Source organism: Bubalus bubalis, chromosome 10, assembly GCF_019923935.1.
Source record: "Bubalus bubalis isolate 160015118507 breed Murrah chromosome 10, NDDB_SH_1, whole genome shotgun sequence".
NCBI classification, from domain to species: Eukaryota; Metazoa; Chordata; class Mammalia; order Artiodactyla; family Bovidae; genus Bubalus; species Bubalus bubalis.
The window spans coordinates 40,466,598-40,490,444 of record NC_059166.1 but is presented as its reverse complement, the minus strand read 5'-3'; the positions used below and the strand labels follow the sequence as shown (position 1 = coordinate 40,490,444).

The 23,847-nt window shown below is 38.4% G+C and overlaps 1 non-coding gene across 1 annotated transcript; it reads left to right on the top strand.

Annotated features, from left to right (window-relative positions):
* Positions 1–21,851: 21,851 nt before the first annotated feature.
* LOC112587684 lies at positions 21,852–21,958 on the top strand. Its single transcript, XR_003112183.2, has one exon. It is a non-coding gene; the product is annotated as a U6 spliceosomal RNA (small nuclear RNA).
* Positions 21,959–23,847: the final 1,889 nt, after the last annotated feature.

Below are 23,847 nucleotides of genomic sequence, written 5' to 3'. Positions count from 1 at the left end.
AAAACAGCTATGCCAGAGAGTCATTCACAAGTGTCACTCTTCTGTCTGGTATCAATGTTACAGATAATCTTGTGCAGTTATATGAAAATTCAGCCCTAATATGGAGGAAAAAACTATTTTTGAAGATTGGTTCAGTCACCATTTTGTGCCACTTGTTGAGGATTAGCTAAAACAAGCATCATTAATCCTCAGTGGTGTTCTGGCCATCAAACATCCTTGAAGATATAGATTCTAGATCAGAATGGTGTTTATATGCATTCGTTCACTTATTCTTTCAATGACAAAAATTTGTTGAGAGCCTCGTATATGCTATAACAGGATTGGAGGATATATCAGTGAACAAGGCACTGCCTCTGACCCCAATGTGAGTATAGCTTAGTGCAGGAAACAGACGGGCAACCAGCTAATCATAATGCACTGTGGTTATGTTGGGCTAGGATAGTAATCATAGCCTTACCTAGCCCAACTTCCCTTTCTCTCTCTCTCTCTCTCTCTCATATATATATATATTTCGGGGTGGGGCGTGCTGCATAGCTTTTAGGATCTCAGTTCCCCAACCGGGGACTGAACTCGGGTCCCAGCAGTGAAAGCATGGAACCCTAACCACTGGACTGCCAGGGAATTCTCCCACCATCCTTTTCTATAATAATTTGCAATGTTCCCTTTACTATACTGAAATAAAATTTGCAGATAATGTAAAATATCTGAACACATATTTTTTTAACATATCTTTTTTTTTTTTTTTTTTTGGTGTATAGTTGCTTTACAATGTTGTATTACTTTCTGCTGTAAAACAAAGTGAACCAGCTATTACATACATATGTCCCCTCCCTCTTGGACCACCTTCCCACCCACCTCCCATCCCACCCCTCTAGGTCCCACCAAACTGAGCTCCCTGCCCTATACAGCAGGTTCCCATTAGCTGTCTGTATTATACAATGCAGTGCATGTATGTCAATCCCAATCTCCCAGTTCAGGCCACCTTCCTTCCTGACCCTTAGTGTCCATACATCCTGAACACAGATTTTTGAAACATTAAGATATGCCCTAAATACAATTAATATAAAGAAGAAATAAAAAAGATTAAAAATAGACATATTTAAATATACAAGTGTTCAGGCAAGAACACATTAGAAGATATTATGAGTAAGTTAGACGCTTACATATTTCTATCTATACTTAGTGCTATGGACTAAATTGTCAGTCCTAAAATTCATATGTTGAAGCTCTAACACCAAGGTGGCTATATTGCAGTAAGGAAACAATTAAGATTAAATGAGGTCATAAGAGTGGAGCTCTGATCTTAAAGGATTAATGTCCTTATAAGTGGTGACACCAAAGAGCTGGCTCTTTCTACCTCTCTGCCCTGTGAGGACACCACAAGATAGGAAGTTCTCACCAGAAACCAAATCAGCTGGCTCCTTGATCTTGGACTTCCTAGCCTCCAGAACTGTAGAAAATAAATATCTACTGTTTAAATCACCCAGTCTATGGCATTCTGTTATGGCATTCAGAACTAACACACTTAAAATCACCGTGAGGGAGACAGCTACATACACAGACAGATTCCAGCATGTTGTACTGGCCTCAAAAACCACAAACATCATTACAGTCAGTAATACGATTTTCTGTAATGGTTTCCCTTTCCCTGAGGAAAGTTCCAAACGAAAAACACCATCATCTTCACTAGATTTACTTGGTAATTGTATTCCTGGAAAATTCAAAGTTTATATCAATGATGCAAAAAGTACATAGAGTTTATATGTAAAGTGAGTTTTGTTCTAGATTAGGTATGTACAAACATCTTTTAACTGTGCAAATATTCAGCATGACATTCAAAAGTCATACAAATGTGGGACAATTTTTCATTGTGTGAGACTGTCACTTGTGCCAGCATACTGGTTCCCTTCACACAAAATTCTAATAACACCTCATTGTGAAACAATCAAAAAAAGTCTCCATTAGTTTCATACTATCCCCCTGGAAGCAATACTGTCCCCACTGAAAATCACCATTTCAGGATTTAGAAAGAGGACAATCTGACACAGCTCTAGGGCCATAGGAAATATCAACAGAGAAAGTCACACCAGCTAACTGAGCCAGTGGGAATTGAAGGTGAGTGCACAGGGCTAATGGTGAGAGGGGTCAAAGGTGAAAGAGGGCACAGCGTATTCAGAACACTGAAGGCATATCAGCATGGCTGGAACATTTAGTCACTTTAATATACACTTGCCAAACAGACTCATGGACATAAAGAACAGATTTGTGGTTGACAAGGGATAGGTGGAGTGAGGAAGGGATGGACTGGGAGGTTGAGGTTAGCAGATGCAAGCTATTACACCCATAAGATTCTCCAGGCAAGAATACTGGAGTGGGTTGCCATTTCCCTCTCCAGGGGACCTTCCCAACCCAGGGATCAAACCCACATCTCTTGCATCCCCTGCATTGGCAGGCAGATTCTTTACCACTAGTGCTACCTGGGAAGTCCTTTTATATATATATATTATATGTATATATATACACATATATATGTATGTATATATATGAGTCACCTTGCTGTGCAGCAGATATTAACATAGCATTGTAAACCAGCTATACTTCAATTAAAATATAAAATAAAAAACTAAATGGATTTTCACTGCCATTTAAAACATGAAGAAAAAGAATCAAGCCTAAAAATCCTATTGAAATGATACAGAAAGAATTGGGTTCTCTATGGCTGATTCATGTTGATGTATCACAGAAACCAACACAGTGTTATAAAGCAATTCAGTTCAGTTCAGTTGCTCAGTCGTGTCCGACTCTTTGCGACCCCATGAATCGCAGCACGACAGGCCTCCCTGTCCATCACCAACTCCTGGAGTTCACCCAGACTCATGTCCATCCAGTCAGTGATGCCATCCAGCCATCTCATCCTCTGTCATCCCCTTCTCCTCCTGCCCCCAATCCCTCCCAGCATCAGAGTCTTTTCCAATGAGTCAACTCTTCGCATGAGGTGGCCAAAGTACTGGAGTTTCAGCTTTAGCATCATTCCTTCCAAAGAAATCCCAGGGCTGATCTCCTTCAGAATGGACTGGTTGGATCTCCTTGCAGTCCAAGGGACTCTCAAGAGTCTTCTCCAGCACCACAGTTCAAAAGCGTCAATTCTTCGGCGCTCAGCCTTCTTCACAGTCCAACTCTCACATCCATACATGACAACTGGGAAAACCATAGCCTTGAATAGATGAACCTTTGTTGGCAAAGTAATGTCTCTGCTTTTCAATATGCTATCTAGGTTGGTCATAACTTTTCTTCCAAGGAGTAAGCGTCTTTTAATTTCATGGCTGCAGTCACCATCGGCAGTGATTTTGGAGCCCAAAAAAATAGAGTCTGACACTGTTTCCACTGTTTCCCCATCTATTTCCCATGAAGTGATGGGACCAGATGCCATGATCTTCGTTTTCTGAATGTTGAGTTTTAAGCCAACTTTTTCACTCTCCTCTTTCACCTAAATCAAGAGGCTTTTTAGTTTAATTACCCTTCAATTAAAAATATACCCATTTATATATATAACAAAAATAAATTAAAGTGAAACAGACAATAATACCAAAAAAAAAAAAAAAGAATCAGTTTCTGAGTGCCTTCCAAAAGTCTCTTGACACTGATGCAGCAAGTATTTTATACAATTCTCAACTTAAAATTTTTATCAGAGAACATCAAAAGGAAGCCGACCTTTCAGATTTAGAAATGGAGTGTCTCATTAAAGAGCAAAGAGTGGCAAATCAAAGGTAATATTAACATCTTTCTTCCTATCTCAGTTGACATTAGATTCAGCACCTCTGTCATCTCTGGGGTGAGAGGGTTCTCTGCCTTCTCATCAGAGCCTCTCTCTGAGCATCAGACTGGAACAAGAGGTCACAAGTGATAGCTTTGCTAGATCTGACCCACAGGCAGATTTGTTTTCCCCACAGTGTTACCTACTAAGCGTGTTTTTAAAGTTTTAATTAGTTACCAACACATAAAAATCTATATTTTGAGCTTCTCTGGGTTATTAGAAGAATTAGCAATAGTGGGTCTGTATGACCTTGTCTCAACAGTAGCTAGCACTGACAAAGGGCAGGCCACTTTAGTAAGGACGTGTGTGCTCGGTTTTCTACTCCCTCATCTCTTCTGCTGTCCAACACCTAGGTCTGGTTTCAGTTATTATTTGTCATTGGACTATGGAGTGTTTTTCTTACAGCTGGTGTGGTTGCTTGAATGAGAATCCTCAGGAAGAAATATGCACATCCTAATTCCCAGGACCTGTGAATCACCTTCTTTGGAAAAAGAGCCTTTACATACGTCATTTAAGTTAAGTATCTCAAGATTAAGCAACATCCTGAACTATCCAAGTGGGCCCTAAATCCAATGATAGATGTCTTTTTAAGAGAGAGACACGCAAAGAAGACAGAAGATGAGAACACAGACACACAGAGAAGAAGGCAATGTGAGACAGAGGCACAGATTGGAACGATGTAGCCACAAACCAAGGAAGCCAAGGAATGCTGGAAGAGACAAGGAAGGAGTCTCCTCTGGAACTTTGGAGGGACTGAAGCTCCACTGACATCTTGATTTCAGACTTGTGGTCTCCAGATTTGTGACAGAGTACACTTCTCTTGTTTTAAACCACTCAATTTGTGGTATTTTGTTATGGCAGCCCTAAGTTATTTCAGAGGTAATGGAAAAGTCAGAGCTAATGGCAAAAAATGTGGCTTGCAAACACATAATTAAAGTAAAAAATACAGCTAAGGTCTTGAAAAGAATAATTTAGTAAGAAAAAAGAAAATAAATGAAGAGGTGAGACCTAAATGCTAGCATAACGAATACCCATAATTATTAAGAAGAATTAGGAGGAGAATGAGAATACAGCCACGGATTTGAGAAGCAAAAGAACACGGTCATTTTCATTGAGTGCTGACCAAGTATAGCAGTGAAAACTGATAAAAACATAGTGTAAATGAGTTCAAATATGTTTAAAGTGTTCAAGATACACAAGCCACTCACTTAAGAAATTTCTACCCAAGGGGGGAAAAAAGCTAAAAGTGTCTGGAAATAGCAAATAGTCTCACTGGATGAGCAATGTGTTGGCTTGTCTTCTTGTTTCTGTTTTGGGTTTTCTTTTTATTTTTTTAAATATAAGGAAGATATAATTGAAGGGAAAAGAGAAAATTTTCTTTCCTCTGTATTATACTTTTTATTCTCAGAGGTTAATGCAAATATTGAAAAATTTCGGACTAATCATTGAGTTGTGGTCATTAAAACAATGGATTTTATTAAGTCTTTCAAATCATTGAGATACAGTTGATGTAATTGCTTATCGTAGTTAGCTACAAAGTAAATATTACAAACAAAAATTGAATATATCATTATTCACCAATCCAGCATCACATATTATTTACCTATTACATTTACAATAGATATTCAGACCAAGTTAATGACCTGCATAATTGTTTACTTACTATTTAAAATAAGTGGAATACTCACATAGTTTAAAGAAAGACATGATGTCCTGTGTTCCTCAAGGCTGAAAATACTATGGATGGATTTGGAAAAGAACTGTCACCTCTATCTGGTACTGCAGTTACACAAGTACATGAATTTCTGAATCATAATTTAGTAATTACATGTATTAAATTTAACTTTGATAGCAATATATAATGTATATCTGATATCAATAATAATAGCTAACATCTATTAAGTGTTTGCTGTGTGTTAGGCCTTACACAAATTAATTCATTTCATTCTTCATGATTCTGATAGATAGGTACAATTATCATTCCCATTTTGCATATGAGGAAATTAAAGCACAAAGAAGTTGAGCGTATTACTTAAATCACACAGCAAGAGAGAGTGTTGAAAAAAAAAGAGTGTTGGCGTCTGCATCAAACCCATGCATTCTGGCTCGAGTTTGCACTGGCAACCACAAAGATCTAAAATGCAAATCTCAGATGAAAGTATAATTTTGATATTTGGCAAAACTAATACAATTTTGTAAAGTTTAAAAATAAAATAAAATTTAAAAAAATAAATAAAATAAAACTTTAAAAAAAAAAAGAAAGTATAATTTTCATTTACTCAAATAGAACATCTCTGTATTGATCCAAGCACTGGAATTTTCATATTGGCTTCTATATTAGCTAACTAGGTCATCAGAATTAACATATGCATCAAATTTAGGATACACTAAATAAAGCCACAATTGCTTTAATGTATTTATGATTCATTACTCTCTTTTCAAAATTTTGACAACTCACTGGACTTTTATCTACAAAGAAGCCAAGAAGAGTTTCAAAGGAATAGACTCTCTTTCATAACATGGTTTATTAAGACTTGTTTGCATAGACCATATCTCTCAATATCTAGCAATAATACATTATCAGAAGTTAATATATATCCTTTGCTGACAATAAACAAATCAGTACTTACGTCCATCCAAATAGACACACACGAACAAACACAGATCTATGCTCTTGTACAGTTAGTATAATATATATAAATGTATTTCTTATGGAAAAAATATAGAATGGATGGAAATGCTTCTGCTGTATTTGATGGGATTTCAATTCTGCCAATTGACAGGTGTTCACAGTTCAAAAGATTCATGGTTTCAGCTAAGGGTGGAATTTGGCTGCATGTATCTTAAATAGCATCCTGAGGTAGTACTGTCCTTGTAAATGTACAGTATGAGAGCAATTCTAAGCTCATAATTAGATCTGGCATGTGGTGATCCATTATCATCCTCTGAAAGCAGGCATCTGCTACTTAGCTTTCAAGAGCCATGACAAAACTGATTACAAAATTGTGATCATTAATACAATAGCTTTTATCAAATATTCAAATAATTGCAATCAGTAAAATTAATGTGGCAGTTAACAGCAATTAGCAGTGAAATAAATGCTCAAACAGAAAACTTGAAGGAAATATCACAGTTTGTCAGAACAATTAGTTGCCAAGTCCTGTGGATTCTGCCACAACTGAAAGATGCCATATGCTATAACCAAGACCCAGTGCAGCCTAAATAAATAAATCAATATTTTAAAAAACAACTTCCTCTTCTGCACTCTAAGCTTTCCATCTCTAGAACTCTGCATACAATACCCCACTGCTTAGAATGTCTTTTCCTCTCCATCTCTAACATTCCCCCTCTGTATAAACCCAACTCGGATTTCACCTCCTCTTTGCAGATTTTCTTGATCTCACTACATACTACTAACCTCTGCCTTTGGACACTGAGTTTCACATCCACCTTCCCTGTGAAAGTTTGCTACTTTCTGCCCTGGATTCTAGTTAGAGTGGGCCCTCTCTATCAGCTAGTTCAGTATCCAGGGATTCAACCAACTGCAAACGCACAGTTGATTGAATCTGGGGACACGGAACACCCCAATATGGACAGCCCACTGAACAAGAAAAACTGGGGAAATCTGAGTAATATCAGTGGACTCTATTAATGTCAGTACCCTGACTATGATATTATACTGTAGTTTTGCAAGAAGTTACATTGGGGAAAACGAGGGAAAAGGTACAAAGGATCTCCCTCTACTATATATTTCAACTATATGCTCAATAAGAATCAACAATTATCTCAAAATAAAACATTAAATTAAAACACTAACACCCAGGGTAGATTCTCAGAGAGTAAAAATGAAAATAGCATTTTCAGCTTCTCTGCAGAGCAGCAGCTTGAAACTGCTCTTTCTTTTTTTTTTTAACTTTTTTAAATTTAAATTTATTTATTTTAATTAGAGGCTAATTACTTTACAACATTGTATTGGTTTTGCCACTACATAGGAAGGGGCCTATAGATCTTGAGAAATATAAGCCAGACCAAGGAACTATCCGAAAATGAACTGACCCCACACTGCCACAGAAGGAAACTGCTCTTTCTATTGCACCTCTGATACAGTGGAACCTCAGAGAGAAATCACTCTGTCAGGTGCCTGGAAGGAATGGGTACCAAAAGATGTGGTACCTATTCACTGCATGAACCCCATACGATACAGAGATTCATTTGGTCTGCCTGGTTTCAGGAAGTGTCCACTTCAGATTAAAAGCTGATTTGCAAATAGGTTCACCTGTATCATTTTTCTAGATTCCACACACATACTTTAATATATGATATTTGCTATTCTCTCTGACTTACTTCACTCTGTATGACAACCTCTAAGTCCATCTGCTTCTCTGCGAATGGCACAATTCATTCCTTTTTCGGGCTGAGTAATATTCAATTGCATAATATGTGCCACATCCTCTTTATCCATTCCTCTGTCGATGGACATTTAAGTTGCTCCCATGTCCTAGCTATTGTAAATAGTGCTGCAATAAACATTGGAGTGTATGTATCTTTTGGAATTATGATGTTCTCTGGGCATATGCCCAGAAAGAAAAGTTAAAAGAAAAAATAGAAAAGCTGATGTGAGGGTCAAAGGTATACGGGAACGCCCTACACCATCTTTGCAATAGTAGTGGGTTGAATAGTATCCCCTCAATAACTCAGGTCCACCAAGAACCTCATAATATGACCCTGTTTGGAAGTAGAGTCTTCACAGATGTAATTAAAGACCTTAAGATGAGATCATTCCAGGTTTAGAGTAGGCCATAAATCCCATGACTGGTGTTTTTACAAGAAGAAAAAGGGGAACACGGAGAATAAAGAGGAAATATGTGTGAGGTCAGAGACAGAGATTGTATTAATAGTCATGCTGCCACAAACCAAGGAATGTCAGGAGCTGCTAGAAGCTGAAAGAAGCAAAGAGGGGTTCTCTCCAGAGCCTTCAAGCCTTCAAGGGAGCATGGCTTCTTGATTTTGGATTTCTGGCCCCTAAAACTGTGAAAGAATAAATTTCTGTTGTTGTAACCCATTAGGTTTGTTGTAATTTGGTGCAGCAGCCTAAAAACTAAAGCAGCAAATTTTCTGTAATCCTAAAATCATTCTGAAATTTAAAACTTATTTTAAAATAGTTGATGTGAGGTCTGAGAGGCCATCAACAACCTAGGTCTAACCCTTCAGACAAGAGTCAGAACCACACTCTTAGACTAGAGGGGTGAGAAGAAAAGTAGGCAGAGGCAGGTACTGACCTGGCTGTGCTAGTGGGCCCTGGGAAGAAGGCCTGGAGCAGCACAAGTTTAGTCCCGATCCTAGAAGAAGTGCAACTGGATGGTCCAAGCCAATGGCTTTGGAATCCAAGGGAAAGATTAAACTCAGGAGTTAGAAGAGGCTTCAGCAGCAGGAGATGCTAATGTTTCTGTTATGCCCATCCAATGTCAGGCTCTCACAATTTCCCTGTGATATATAAATATTCTGGAAGGTCTACAAGAAAAGAGTTCAGCCTGATGAGGAGTTGATTAGAACTAAGGTCTTCTTAACAGTCAAACTGAGAAGGGGTTCAGAACAGAACGCCAGGTAGACCAAAGGAAAGGAAACGACTGACGGTAAAATTAGCAGAAAGGCAGTCTTAGGATCTGGATCAATGGAGTGAGGGAGGGAGATAGGAGTAGAGAGGAGAATCGAAAGTACTGACCTCTGAGATGACACATGTCTTTAACAAATACTTGTTGAGTACCTTTTCTGCATGTACAGAGCTAAATAAGATACAGGTCTTGCCTCCAAGGAGATTTCAGACCTTCAGGGCTTGACCTCAAATCCCAGGACTATGAGAAAAGATATATGATTTTCAATCTCTCCACAGTTTGGTCAGTTCCCCAAACAGGGACTGAACTTGAAATCCTAACCACCAGGCCTCCAGGGAACTGAAATGCTTCTGTCATAAGAAAATAATTCCCCAACCTTATTCAGATTCTGTTTCAAGTGGTTGAATGAGACACTTTGTAAATGGGAAGGAACAATCCTGTTTCATTTGGAAGGAGTACAATGTGAATTACACATTTTGCAACTCTTACTCTCTCCCTCTTTAATTCCCAATCTCTTTGTCAGAAATAATGTGTTACCAGGACTTCCCTCCCTGTCCCTGCTCCACATGCAGGGGGCCCGGTTCGATCCCTGGTTGGAGAACTAGATCCCATATGCTGCAACTAAAACTTGGCACAGACCAACGAATAAATGAAAGTAAATACAAAAAAGAAGAAAAATGAAAGACTGTGTTATTGCCACAAATTGATAATAAATTTATTTAATCTTTAAAATATTCAGAAGGAAAAGAATACTCTTCCAGGATTAACCTTACCCTGGTCATAACTCAGGTTCTATATTTTTCACTTGCCTATCATTTCTATTTAAGGAAATATGTCATTTACTCCCTTGTGCTGATCCTGAACTCCTTAAGAGCAAGAGTGTATCTTATTCTTAATGACTAGATCCAAACTCTTAATCAAAAAGGTCTGTGAACCTCTGAAACTGTGTGAATTTTTAAGTGAATACGCACTTTTCCTATAAGAAAGTCGGTAACTTTCATCATATTCTCAAAAATTTTAAACCAAAATACTCAAGCAGTTTGGAAGCACATTCTATAAGCTTAATTAATGTTTGCTGAACAAACTAATTTATTTGTATATTCTGTCAATGTCCTACAGCCAAAGAACCCCTGGGAACACAACTGTAGTTGCACAAATTGGGTTTATTCTTGGTGCAGAAAGGAAGAATATGCATCATGGGGAGTCATTAAGGTGTCTTAGTAGGAGAGTGGTAGAAAAAACCAGTTACAGAATTTGGACTTCGATTCCGTAACTTGGGGGGAGAGTCTATGATTAAGCCTCTCCATCAGTCTTATTTTTGGGAAAAGTAAATAGCACAGGATAAAGCTGTAATTAGTAAAGAAGTAGTAGTCATTCATTTTGGCTGAGAGAGAGGTGTTTCACGGGTGGCACAGTGGCCTTAGGTCTGTGGTTAGACAAAGCTGTGAAGTATCCTTGCTCTGTCACATTTTATCATGGTCTCAGAGTGATCTTGTCTGAGGTTGGTGTTCTATGAGATCATTTATGTCTCACAAGAGAATAATACAGCCTAGTTATGAGTGCCAAACCAGCTTCTGAATGACAGGAGCTGTTCTTTTTCCCTTTCTCAGTTCCTAGTACTGTAAAGATTTCCACAATGTAAAACAAGTCAGGAGGGTGTTGTTAAAGGTTCAGAATTTACTCAGCAAATATTACAACTGGAATCTAAGATAGAAAATTGTATTTATGATAAACTGTACAGATTTTCTATCCACATGATGAATTTATACCCACACAATTAGGCATTTTAGTCAGTATTTCCTCTTGTACACTTCACAAATACTTTCCTTTGGAAGGTCCATCAGGAAGTGGTTTTACTAACCACTACATAAAGTTTTACTACACAAAGCTGGACATTTTATGGGTGTTAAATTTTTTAAAAAAAATTAAAGCCAAAACAGGCACCTAATTGAACATATCTTTTAAAGTTTCTTTTTTCAAACTAATAGCAAAGAGCATATTGGGATGTCTATGAATTTATGTTTATATTTTCAGTTTGTGATAATCTAAAGAACAACAATAGTAAAAGAAGCTTGGATGACTATCTCATCACTAAGTGTTACCAGGTGATATCTGTCTTCTTGTGTATCTCTAGAAGTAGAATCTCTTCTGTTCCAAGGGAAACAAGATGACAGCATGAGGCACTGTGAAACTGAACCAGTACTAACTGAAGCAGAAGAAAATGGCTGGGAGAACCGAGTGCATCCCACAGCACACAAGCACAAAATGATACAGGTGCAAGAAACTCCAAAGAACCTGTATCTAGCTCCAGGAATAACAGATTATAGACACTTTACAAAATCTAAAGAGGAGGAGGAAGGGAGGGAGAAGGGAAGGAGATATTTACTAGAAAGTGAACAGAGATGGTTTTTCCAGTAGTCATGTAGGGGCATGAGAGTTGGACTATAAAGAAAGCTGAGTGCTGAAGGATTGATGCTTTGGAATTGTGGTGTTGGAGAAGACTCTTGAGCGTCCCTTGGACTGCAAGGAGATCAAATCAGTCAATCCTAAAGGAAATCAGTCCTGAATATTTATTGGAAGGACTAATGCTGAGGCTGAAATTCCAATACTTTGGCCACCTGTGTGAAGAACTGACTCATTGGGAAAGACCCTGATACTGGGAAAGATTGAAGGCAAGAGGAGAAGGTGATGACAGAGGATGAGATGGTTGGATGGCATCACCGATTGGATGGACATGAGTTTGAGCAAGCTCTGGGAGTTGATGAGACAGGGAAGCCTGGCGTGCTGCAGTGTATGGGGTCACAGAGTTGGACACAACTAAACAACTGAACTGAACTGAACAGGGATGGTGTTGGGTGACAGGACTAACTAAAGGCTTTTTTAATCATGTTATCTTTCTAACAGAGCTGAATTTTCTTTAGTAAGCACATAAAATGATATATTCAAATTCTCTGTATTGTTCAATATAATGCTACTAATGAGTTATTTTTATAACATTTGAAGTGCCCGATACTTTTTTCTTTTATCTTTTTATTGAAGGATAATTGTTTCAAAGAATTTTGTTGTTTTCTGTCAAACCTCAACATGAACCAGTCATAGGTACACATATATCCCCTCCCTTTTGAACTTCCCTCCCATCTCCCTCCCTATCCCACCTCTCTAGGTTGGTACACAGCCCTGTTTGAGTTTCCTGAGCTATATAGCAAATTCCCATTGGCTATCTATTTTACATATGGTAATATAAGTTTCCATGTTACTCTTTCCATGCATCTCACCCTCTCCATCCCTCTCCCATGTCTATAAGTCTATTCTCTATGTCTGTTTCTCCATTGCTGCCCTGTAAATAAGTTCTTCAGTACCATTCTTCTAGATTCCATATATATGATGTTGCTGCTGCTGCTGCTGCTGCTGCTTCTAAGTCACTTCAGTCGTGTCTGATTCTGTGTGACCCCAGAGACGGCAGCCCACCAGGCTCCCCCGTCCCTGGGATTCTCCAGGCAAGAACACTGCAGTGGGGTGCCATTTCCTTCTCCAATGCATGAAAGTGAAAAGTGAAAGTGAAGTCGCTCAGTCATGTCCGACTCTTCACAACCCCATGGACTGCAGCCTACCAGGCTCCTCCGTCCATGGGATTTTCCAGGCAAGAGTACTGGAGTGGGGTGCCATCGCCTTCTTTGATATATGGTATTAGAATATGATATTTATCTTTCTCTTTCTAACTCACTTCATTGTATATAATAGGTTCTAGGTTCATCCACCTCATCAGAACTGACTCAAATGTGTTCTTTATTATGACTGAGTAATATTCCATTGTGTATATGTACCACAACTTCTTTAGCCATTCATCTGTACGTGGACATCTAGGTTGTTTCCATGATCTAGCTATTGTAAATAGTGATTCTATGAACAATGGGATACATGTGTCTTTTTCAATTTTGGTTTCCTCAGGATATATGCATAGGAGAGGGATTGCTGAGTCACATGGTGGTTTTATTCCTAGTTTTTAAAGGAATCTCCATACCATCTTCCATAGTGGCTATATCAGTTTACATTTGCACCAACAGTGCAAGACCATTCCCTTTTCTCCATACTCTCTCCCGCATTTACTGTTTGTAGACTTTTTGATGATGGCCATTCTGACCAGTGTGAGGTGATATTTCATTGTAGTTTTGATTTGCATTTCTCTTGAGAAATTTGTATACAGGTCAGGAAGCAACAGTTAGAACTGGACATGGAACAACAGACTGGTTCCAAATAGGAAAAGGAGTACGTCAAGGCCATATATTGTCACCCTGCTTATTTAACTTCTATGCAGAGTACATCATGAGAAATGCTGGACTGGAAGAAGCACAAGCTGGAATCAAGATTGCTGAGAGAAATATCAATAACCTCAAATATGCAGATGACACCACCCTTATGGCATAAAGTGAAGAGGAACTAAAAAGCCTCTTGATGAAAGTGAAAGTGAGAGTGGAAGAGTTGGCTTAAAGCTCAACATTCAGAAAATGAAGATCATGGCATCCGGTCCCATCACTTCATGGGAAATAGATGGGGAAACAGTGGAAAGAGCATCAGACTTTATTTTTGGGGGCTCCAAAATCACTGCAGATGGTGACTGCAGCCATGAAATTAAAATATGCTTATTCCTTGGAAGGAAAGTTATGGTCAACCTAGATGGCATATTCAAAAGCAGAAACATTACTTTGCCAACAAAGTTTCGTCTAGTCAAGGCTATGGTTTTTCCTGTGGTCATGTATGGATGTGAGAGTTGGACTGTGAAGAAGGCTGAGCACTGAAGAATTGATGCTTTTGAACTGTGGTGTTGGAAAAGACTCTTGAGAGTCCCTTGGACTGTAAGGAGATCCAACCAGTCCATTCTGAAGGAGATCAGCCCTGGGATTTCTTTGGAAGGAATGATGCTAAAGCTGAAACTCCAGTACTTTGGCTACCTCATGCAAAGTGTTGACTCATTGGAAAAGACTCTGATGCTAGGAGGGATTGGGGGCAGATGGAGAAGGGGACAACAGAGGATGAGATGGCTGGATGGTATCACTGACTCGATGGACGTGAGTCTGAGTGAACTCTGGGAGTTGGTGATGGACAGGGAGGCCTGGCGTGCTGCGATTCATGGGTTCGCAAAGAATCGGACACGACTGAGCGACTAAACTGAACTGAATGATGAGCGATGTTGAGCAATTTTTATGTTTATTAGCCATCTGTATGTTTTTTTTGGAAAAATGTCTCTTTAGGTCTTTTTCCCACTTTTTGATGGATTGTTTGTTTATCTGGCATTGAGTTGTATGAACAGCTTGTATATTTTGAAAATTAATCCTTTCTCAGTTGTTTCATTTGCTGTTATTTTCTCCCAATCTGAGGGTTGTCTTTTCACCTTGCTTAGACTTTCTTTTGCTGTGCAAAAGCTTTTAAGTTTAATCAGGTCCCACTTGTTTACTTTTGTTTTTATTTCCATTACTCTAGACGGTGGGTCATAGAGGATCTTGCTTTGATTTATGTCATCGAGTGTTCTGCCTATATTTTCCTCTAAGAGTTTTATAGTTTCTAGACTTACATTTAGGTCTTCAATCCATTTGGAGTTTATCTTTGTATATGGTGTTAGGAAGTGTTCTAACTTCATTCTTTTACATGTAGCTGTCCAGTTTTCCCAGCACCATTTATTGAAGGAGATCAGTCCTGGGATTTCTTTGGAAAGAATGATGCTAAAGCTGAAACTCCAGTACTTTGGCCACCTCATGTGAAGAGTTGACTCATTGGAAAAGACTCTGATGCTGGGAGGGATTGGGGGCAGGAGGAGAAGGGGAGGACAGAGGATGAGATGGCTGGATGGCATCACTGACTCGATGGACGTGAGTCTGGGTGAACTCTGGGAGTTGGTGATGGACAGGGAGGCCTGGTGTGCTGTGTCTTTGCCCCATTGTATATTCTTGCCTCCTTTGTCAAAAATAAGGTATTCATAGGTGCATGGGTTTATTTATGGCTTTCTATCTTGTTCCATTGGTTTGTATTTCTGTTTTTGTGACATTGGTATACTGTCTTGACGACTGCAGCTTTGTAGTATAACCTGAAGTCAGGACGATTGCTTCCTCCAGCTTCATTCTTCTTTCTCAAGACTGCTTTGTCTATTCAGGGTCTTTTGCGTTTCCATATGAATTGTGAAATCTTTTGTTCTAGTTCTGTGAAAAACGCCATTGATAATTTGACAGGGATCACACTGAATCTGCAGATTGCATTTGGTAGTATAGTCATTTTCACAATATTGATTCTTCATACCCAAGAACATGGAATCTCTCCATCTGTTTATGTCATTTTTTATTTCTTTCATTAGTGTCTTATAATTTTCTGTATACAGTTCTTTTGTTTCCTTAGGTAGGTTTATTCCTAATTTAATTCTTCCTGTTTCCATGGTGAATGCGATTGATTCCTTAATTTCTCTTTGTGATTTTTCATTGTTAGTATATAGAAATGCAAGTGATTTCTATGTATTGATTTTGTATACTGCAACTTTTAAATTCACTGATTAGGTTTAGTAATTTTCTAATACGATCCTTAGGGTTTTCTATGTACAGTATCACATCATGTGCAAACAATGAGAGCTTTACTACTTCTTTTCCAGTCTGGATTCCTTTTATTTCTTTTTCTTCTCTGATTGCTGTAGCCAGGACTTCCAAAACTATGTTGGATAATAGTGGTGAAATTAGACACCCTTGTCTTGTTCCTGATCTTAGGGGGAATGCTTTCAGTTTTTCACCATTGAGAATAATGTTTACTGTAGGCTTATCATATATGGCCTTTACTATGTTGAGGTAGGTTCCTTCTATGCCCATTTTTTGAAGAGTTTTCATCATAAATCAGTGCTGAATTTTGTCAAAGGCTTTTTCTGCATCTATTGAGATTATCTGAGATTACCTGACGTGCCTCCTGAGAAATCTGTATGCAGGTCAAGAAGCAACAGTTAGAACTGGACATGGAACAACAGATTGGTTCCAAATCAGGAAAGGAGTACATCAAGGCTGCATATTTTCACCCTGCTTATTTAACTTATATGCAGAGTACATCATGAGAAATGCTAGACTAGATGAAACACAAGCTGGAATCAAGATTGCTGGGAGAAAAATAAAAAACCTCAGATATGCAGATGACACCACCCTTATGGCAGAAAGAGAAGAGTCTCTTGATGAAAGTGAAAGAGGAGACTGAAAAAGTTGGCTTAAAAGTCAGCATTCAAAAACTAAGATCATGGCATCTGGTCCCATCACTTCATGGCAAATAGATAGGGAAACAGTGGGAAAAGTGAGAGACTTTATTTGGGGGGGCTCCAAAATCACTGCAGATGGTGACTGCAGCCATGAAATTAAAAGATGCTTGCTCCTTGGAAGAAATGTTATGACCAATCTAGACAGCATATTAAAAAGTAGAGACATTACTTCGCCAACAAAGGTCTGACCAGTCAAAGCTCTGGTTTTTCCAGTAGTCATGTATGGATGTGAGAGTTGGACTATAAAGAAAGCTGAGCACTGAAGAATTGATGCTTTTGAAATGTGATGTTGGAGAAGACTCTTGAGAGTCATTTGGACAGCAAGGAGATCCAACCAGTCCATCCTAAAGGAAATCAGTCCTGAATATTCATTGGAAGGACTCATGATGAAGCTGAAGCTCCAATACTTTGGCCACCTCATGCAAAGAACTGACTCACTGGAAAAAACCCTGATACTGGGAAAGATTGAAGGTGGGAAGAGAAGGGGATGACAGAGGATGAGATGGTTGGATGGCATCACTGACTCGATGAACATGAGTTTGAGTAAACTCCAGGAGTTGGTGATGGACAGGGAAGCCTTGCATGCTGTAATCCATGGGGTTGCAAAGAGTTGGACATGACTGAGCGGCTGAACTGAACTGATTATCATATGATTCTTATCTTTTAATTTGTTAATATGGTATATCACATTGATTGATTTGTATGTATTGAAGAATCCTTGCATTCCTGGAATGAACCCAACTTGATCATGGTGCATGAGCTTTTTGATGTGTTGCTGAATTCTGTTCGCTAAAATTTTGTAGAGGATTTTTCCGTCTATGTTCATCAGTGATACTGGCCTGTAGTTTTCTTCTTTTGTGTTGTCTTTGTCTGGTTTTGGTATCAGGGTGATGGTGGCCTCATACAATGTGTTTTGAAGTGTTCCTTCCCCTGCAATTTTTTGAAAGAATTTCAGAAGGATAGGCATTAGCTCTTCTCTAAATGCTTGATAGAATTCTCCTGTGAAGTCATCTGGTCCTGGGCTTTTATTTTTGGGGAGATTTTTTATCACAGCTTCATTTTAGGGCTTGTAATTGGGTTATTCATAATTTCTATTTCTTCCTGGTTCAGTCTTGGGAGATTGAACTTTTCTAAGAATCTGTCCATTTCTTCCAGGTTATCCATTTTCTTGCCATATAGTTGTTTATAATAGTCTCTTATAATCCTTTGTTTTTCTGCATTGTCTGTGGTAACCTCTCCTTTTTCAATTCTAAATTTGTTGATTTGATTCTTCTCTCTTTTTTCTTGATGAGTCTGGCTAAAGGTTTGTCAATTTTTTTATCTTCTGAAAGAACCAGCTTTTAGTTTTATTAATCTTTACTATTGTTTCTTTCATTTCTTTTTCATTTATTTCTGCTTGAATCTTTATGATCTCTTTCCTTCTACTAATTTTGGGGTTTTTTGTTCTTATTTTTCTAGTTGTTTAAGGTATAAAATTAGGTTATCTATTCGATGTTTTTCTTGTTTCTTGAGGTAGGATTGTATTGCTATAAACTTCCCTCTTAGAAATGCTTTTGCTGCATCCCATAGGTTTAGAGTTGTCATGTTTTCATTGTCATTTGTTTGTAGAAATATTTTGATTTCCCTTTTGACTTCTTCAGTAATCTGTTGGCTATTTGGAAACATGTTGTTTAATTTCTGTTTTATTGACTATGCCAAAGCCTTTGACTGTGTGGATCACAATAAACTGTGGAAAATTCTGAAAGAGATGGGAATACCAGACCACCTGATCTGCCTCTTGAGAAACCTATAGGCAGGTCAGGAAGCAACAGTTAGAACTGGACATGGAACAACAGACTGGTTCCAAATAGGAAAAGGAGTATGTCAAGGCCATATATTGTCACCCTGCTTATTTAACTTCTATGCAGAGTACATCATGAGAAACGCTGGGCTGGAAGAAGCACAAGCTGGAATCAAGATTGCCAGGAGAAATATCAATAACCTCAGATATGCAGATGACACCACCCTTATGGCAGAAAGTGAAGAGGAACTGAAAAGCCTCTTGATGAAGGTGAAAGAGGAGAGTGAAAAAGTTGGCTTAAAGCTCAACATTCAGAAAACGAAGATCATGGCATCTGGTCCCATCACTTCATGGGAAATAGATGGGGAAACAGTGGAAACAGTGTCAGACTTTATTTTTCTGGGCTCCAAAATCACTGCAGATGGTGACTGCAGCCATGAAATTAAAAGACACTTACTCCTTGGAAGGAAAGTTATGACCAACCTAAACAGAGACATTACTTTGCCAACAAAGGTCCGTCTAGTCAAGGCTATGGTTTTTCCAGTGGTCATGTATGGATGTAAGAGTTGGACTGTGAAGAAGGCTGAGCGCCAAAGAATTGATGCTTTTGAAGTGTGGTGTTGGAGAAGACTCTTGAGAGTCCCTTGGACTGCAAGGAGATCCAACCAGTCCATTCTGAAGGAGATCAGCCCTGGGATTTCTTTGGAAGGAATGATGCTAAAGCGGAAACTGCAGTACTTTGGCCACCTCATGCGAAGAGTTGACTCATTGGCAAAGACTCTGATGCTGGGAGGGATTGGGGGCAGGAGGAGAAGGGGAGGACAGAGGATGAGATGGCTGGATGGCATCACTGACTCAATGGACGTGAGTCTCAGTGAACTCCAGGAGTTGGTGATGGACAGGGAGGCCTGATGTGCTGCGATTCATGGGGTCGCAAAGAGTCGGACACGACTGAGTGACTGAACTGAACTGAACTGTTTAATCTCCATGTAATTGTGTTTCTTACAGTCTTTTTCTTATAATTGATATCTAGTCTTATAGCATTGTGGTCAGAGAAGATGCTTGATATGATTTCAATTTTCTTAAATTTACTGAACTTTGATTTGTGACGCAAGATGTGATCTATCCTGAAGAATGTTCCATGTGCACTTGAGAAGAAGGTGTATTCTTCTGCATTTGGATGGAATGTCCTGAAGATATCACTGAGATCCATCTCATCTAATGTATCATTTAAGACTTCTGTTTCCTTATTAATTTTCTGTTTTGCTGATCTGTCCATTGGTGTGAGCGGGGTGTTAAAGTCTCCTATTATTATTGTGCTACTATTAATTTATCCTTTTATGTCTGTTAGTGTTTGTCTAATGTATTGAGGTGCTCCTATGTTGGGTGAATAGATATTTACAATTGTTATGTCTTCCTCTTGGATTGATCCCTTGATCATTATGTAGTATCCTTTCTTAACTCTTGTAATCTTCTTTATTTTAAGATCTATTTTGTCTGATATGAGGATTGCTACTCCAGCTTTCTTTTGCTTCCCATTTGCATGGAATGTATTTTTCCATCCCCTCACTCTCAGTCTATATGTGTCTTTAGGTGTGAAGTTTCTTGTAGGCAGCATATATATGGGTCTTGGTGTTGAATCCATTCAGCCAGTCTGTGTCTTTTGGTTGGAGGATTTAATCCACTTATATTTAAAGTAATTATTGATATATATGCTTCTATTGCCATTTTCTTAATTGTTTAAGGTTGATATTTTAGATATTTTCTTCTCTTGTATTTCTTGACTATATAAGTCCCTTTAACATTTGTTGTAAAGCTGGCTTGGTGGCACTGAATTCTCTTAACTTTTGCTTGTCTGAAAAGGTTTTTACTTCTCCATCAGTTTTGAATGAGATCTTTGCCAGGCACAGTAATCTTGTCTGTAGATTTTTCCCTTTCAGTACTTTAAACATATCCTGCCATTCCCTTCTGGCTTGCAGAGTTTCTGCTGAAAGATCAGCTGTTAAGCATATGGGGTTTCCCTTGTATGTTACTTGTTGCTTCTCCCTTGATGCTTTTAATATTCTTTCTTTGTGTTCAATCTTTGTTAGTTTTGTTAGTGTCTTGGCATGTTTCTCCTTGGGTTTATCCTATATGGGACTCTTTCTGCCTCTTGGACTTGATTGACTATTTCCTTTTCCATGTTGGGAAATTTTCAACTATAATCTTTTCAAAAATTTTCTCATACCCTTTCTTTTTCTCTTCTTCTTCTTGGACTTTTGATATTGTCCCAGAGGTCTCTGAAACTATCCTCAGTTCTTTTCATTCTTTTTACTCTATTCTGCTCTTCAGAAGTTATTTCCACCATTTTATCTTCCTGCTCACTGATTTGTTCTTCTGCTTCAGATATTCTGCTATTGATTCCTTCTAGAGCATTTTTAATTTCAAAAATTGTGTTGTTTGTCTCTGTATGTTTATTCTTTAATTCTTCTAGGTCTTTGTTAATTGATTCTTACATTTTCTCCATTTTGTTTTCAAGGTTTGTTTTTTTTTAATCACCTTTACCATCATTATTCTGAATTGTTTTTCAGGTAATTTGCCTATTTCCTCTTCACTTATTTGGATTTCTGTGTTTCTAGTTTGTTTCTTCATTTGTGTAATATTTCTCTGCCTTTTCATTTTTTTTTTAACTTATTGTGTTTGAAGTCTCCTTTTCCCAGGCTTCAAGGTTGAATTCTTTCTTCCTTTTGGTTTCTGCCCTCCTGAGGTTGGTCCAGTGGTTTGTGTAAGCTTCATATAGGGTGAGATTTGTGCAGAGTTTTTGTTTGTTTGTTTGCTTTTCCTCTGATGGGCAAGGCTGAGTGAGGTGGTAATCCTGTCTGCTGATGATTGGGTTTGTGTTTTTGTTTTGTTTGTTGTTTAGTTGAGGCGCCCTGCACAGGGTGCTCCCCATGGTTGGGTGACACCATGCTGGGTCTTATATTCAAGTGGTTTCCTTTGTGTGAGTTCTCACTATTTGATTCTCCCTAGAGTTAGTTCCCTGGCAGTCTAGGGTCTTAGAGTCAGTGCTCCCACTCCAAAGACTCAGGGCTTGATCTCTGGTCAGGAACAAAGATTCCACAGGTGGTTTTTTATGGCATTAAGTGAGATTAAAACAAATACCCATAAATGAGAAATCAAAGATGAACCCAGACAAACGGCAGTTACAAAATCAGACAAATAATAATAAAAATAATGAAATATACACATACACATATACACCCATGAACAAAGTGAAAACACTCCAACAAAAATAAAGTACAGTAGACTGACCTGGTGAACAAAGGAAGTCAAAAATTATATTTACCAGTTAAGAACAAAACTAACTAAAGGCCAAACTGGAAAGCAAAACCAGTGCTCACTTCGGCAGCACATATACTAAAATTGGAACGATACAGAGAAGATTAGCATGGCCCCTGCACAAGGATGACACGCAAATTCATGAAGCATTACACACAATGGAGTATTACTCAGCGATTAAAAAGAATACATTTGAATCAGTTCTAATGAGGTGGATGAAACTGGAGCCTATTATACAGAGTGAAGTAAGCCAGAAAGAAAAACACCAATGCAGTATACTAACTCATATATATGGAATTTAGAAAGACAGTAACAATAACCCTGTATACGAGACAGCAAAAGAGACACTGATGTATAGAACAGTCTTTTGGACTCTGTGGGAGAGGGAGAGGGTGGGATGATTTGGGAGAATGGCATTGAAATACGTATAATATCATATATGGAATGAGTCACCAGTCCAGGTTCGACACATGATACTGGATGCTTGGGGCTGGTGCACTGGGATGACCCAGAGGGATGGTATGGGGAGGGAGGAGGGAGGAGGGTTCAGGACGGGGAACACATGTATACCTGTGGCAGATTCATTTCGATATTTGGCAAAACCAATACAATAGTGTAAAGTTTAAAAATAAAATAAAATAAAAAAGATGACCAAAAAAAAAAAATTAAAAGCTTCTGCCCAACAAAAGAAACTATAAGCAAGGTGAAAAGAGAGCCTTCAGAATGGGAGAAAATAATAGCAAATGAAGCAATTGACAAACAACTAATCTCAAAAATATACAAGCAACTCCTGCAGCTCAATTCCAGAAAAATAAACGACCCAATCAACAAATGGGCCAAAGAACTAAATAGACATTTCTCCAAAGAAGATATACAGATGGCTAACAAACACATGAAAAGATGCTCAACATCACTCATTATCAGAGAAATGCAAATCAAAACCACTATGAGGTACCATTTCACACCAGTCAGAATGGCTGCGATCCAAAAGTCTACAAGTAATAAATGCTGGAGAGGGTGTGGAGAAAAGGGAACCCTCTTACACTGTTGGTGGGAATGCAAACTAGTACAACCACTATGGAGAACAGTGTGGAGATTCCTTAAAAAACTGGAAATAGAACTGCCATATGATCCAGCAATCCCACTGCTGGGCATACACACTGAGGAAACCAGAAGGGAAAGAGACACGAGTACCCCAATGTTCATCGCAGCACTGTTTATAATAGCCAGGACATGGAAGCAGCCTAGATGTCCATCAGCAGATGAATGGATAAGAAAGCTATGGTACATATACACAATGGAGTATTACTCAGCGATTAAAAAGAATACATTTGAATCAGTTCTAATGAGGGGGATGAAACTGGAGCCTATTATACAGAGTGAAGTAAGCCAGAAAGAAAAACACCAATGCAGTATAATAACGCATATATATGGAATTTAGAAAGATGGTAACGACAACCCTGTATGCGAGACAGCAAAGGAGACACAGATGTATAGAACAGTCTTTTGGACTCTGTGGGGAAGGGAGAGGGTGGGATGATTTGGGAGAATGGCATTGAAACATGTATAATATCATATAAGAAATGAATCGCCAGTCCAGGTTCAATGCGGGATACAGGATGCTTGGGGCTGGCGCACTGGGATGACCCAGAGGGATGGTGTGGGGAGGGAGGTGGGAGGGGGGATTCAGGATTGGGAACACGTGTACACCTGTGGCAGATTCATGTTGATGCATGGCAAAACCAATACAATGTTGTAAAGAGGTTGGCCTCTAGTTGAAATAAATTTAAATAAATAAATAAATATTATAATCACTTTGGCAAAAGGGAAAAAAAAGGAAAGCAAAACTAAAGCAAGGTGCTAAGTGGGGAATAAAGCAATTCATTTTGATATTTGGCAAAACTAATACAATTATGTAAAGTTTAAAAATAAAATAAAATTAAAAAAAAAGAAAACAAAGCTAACAAATATGTTGAGAGGAAAGGAAAGAAAGAATAGATATGCAAAGTTAAATAGAGGTAGAAGAAGAAGATTTATATACATTAAAGAT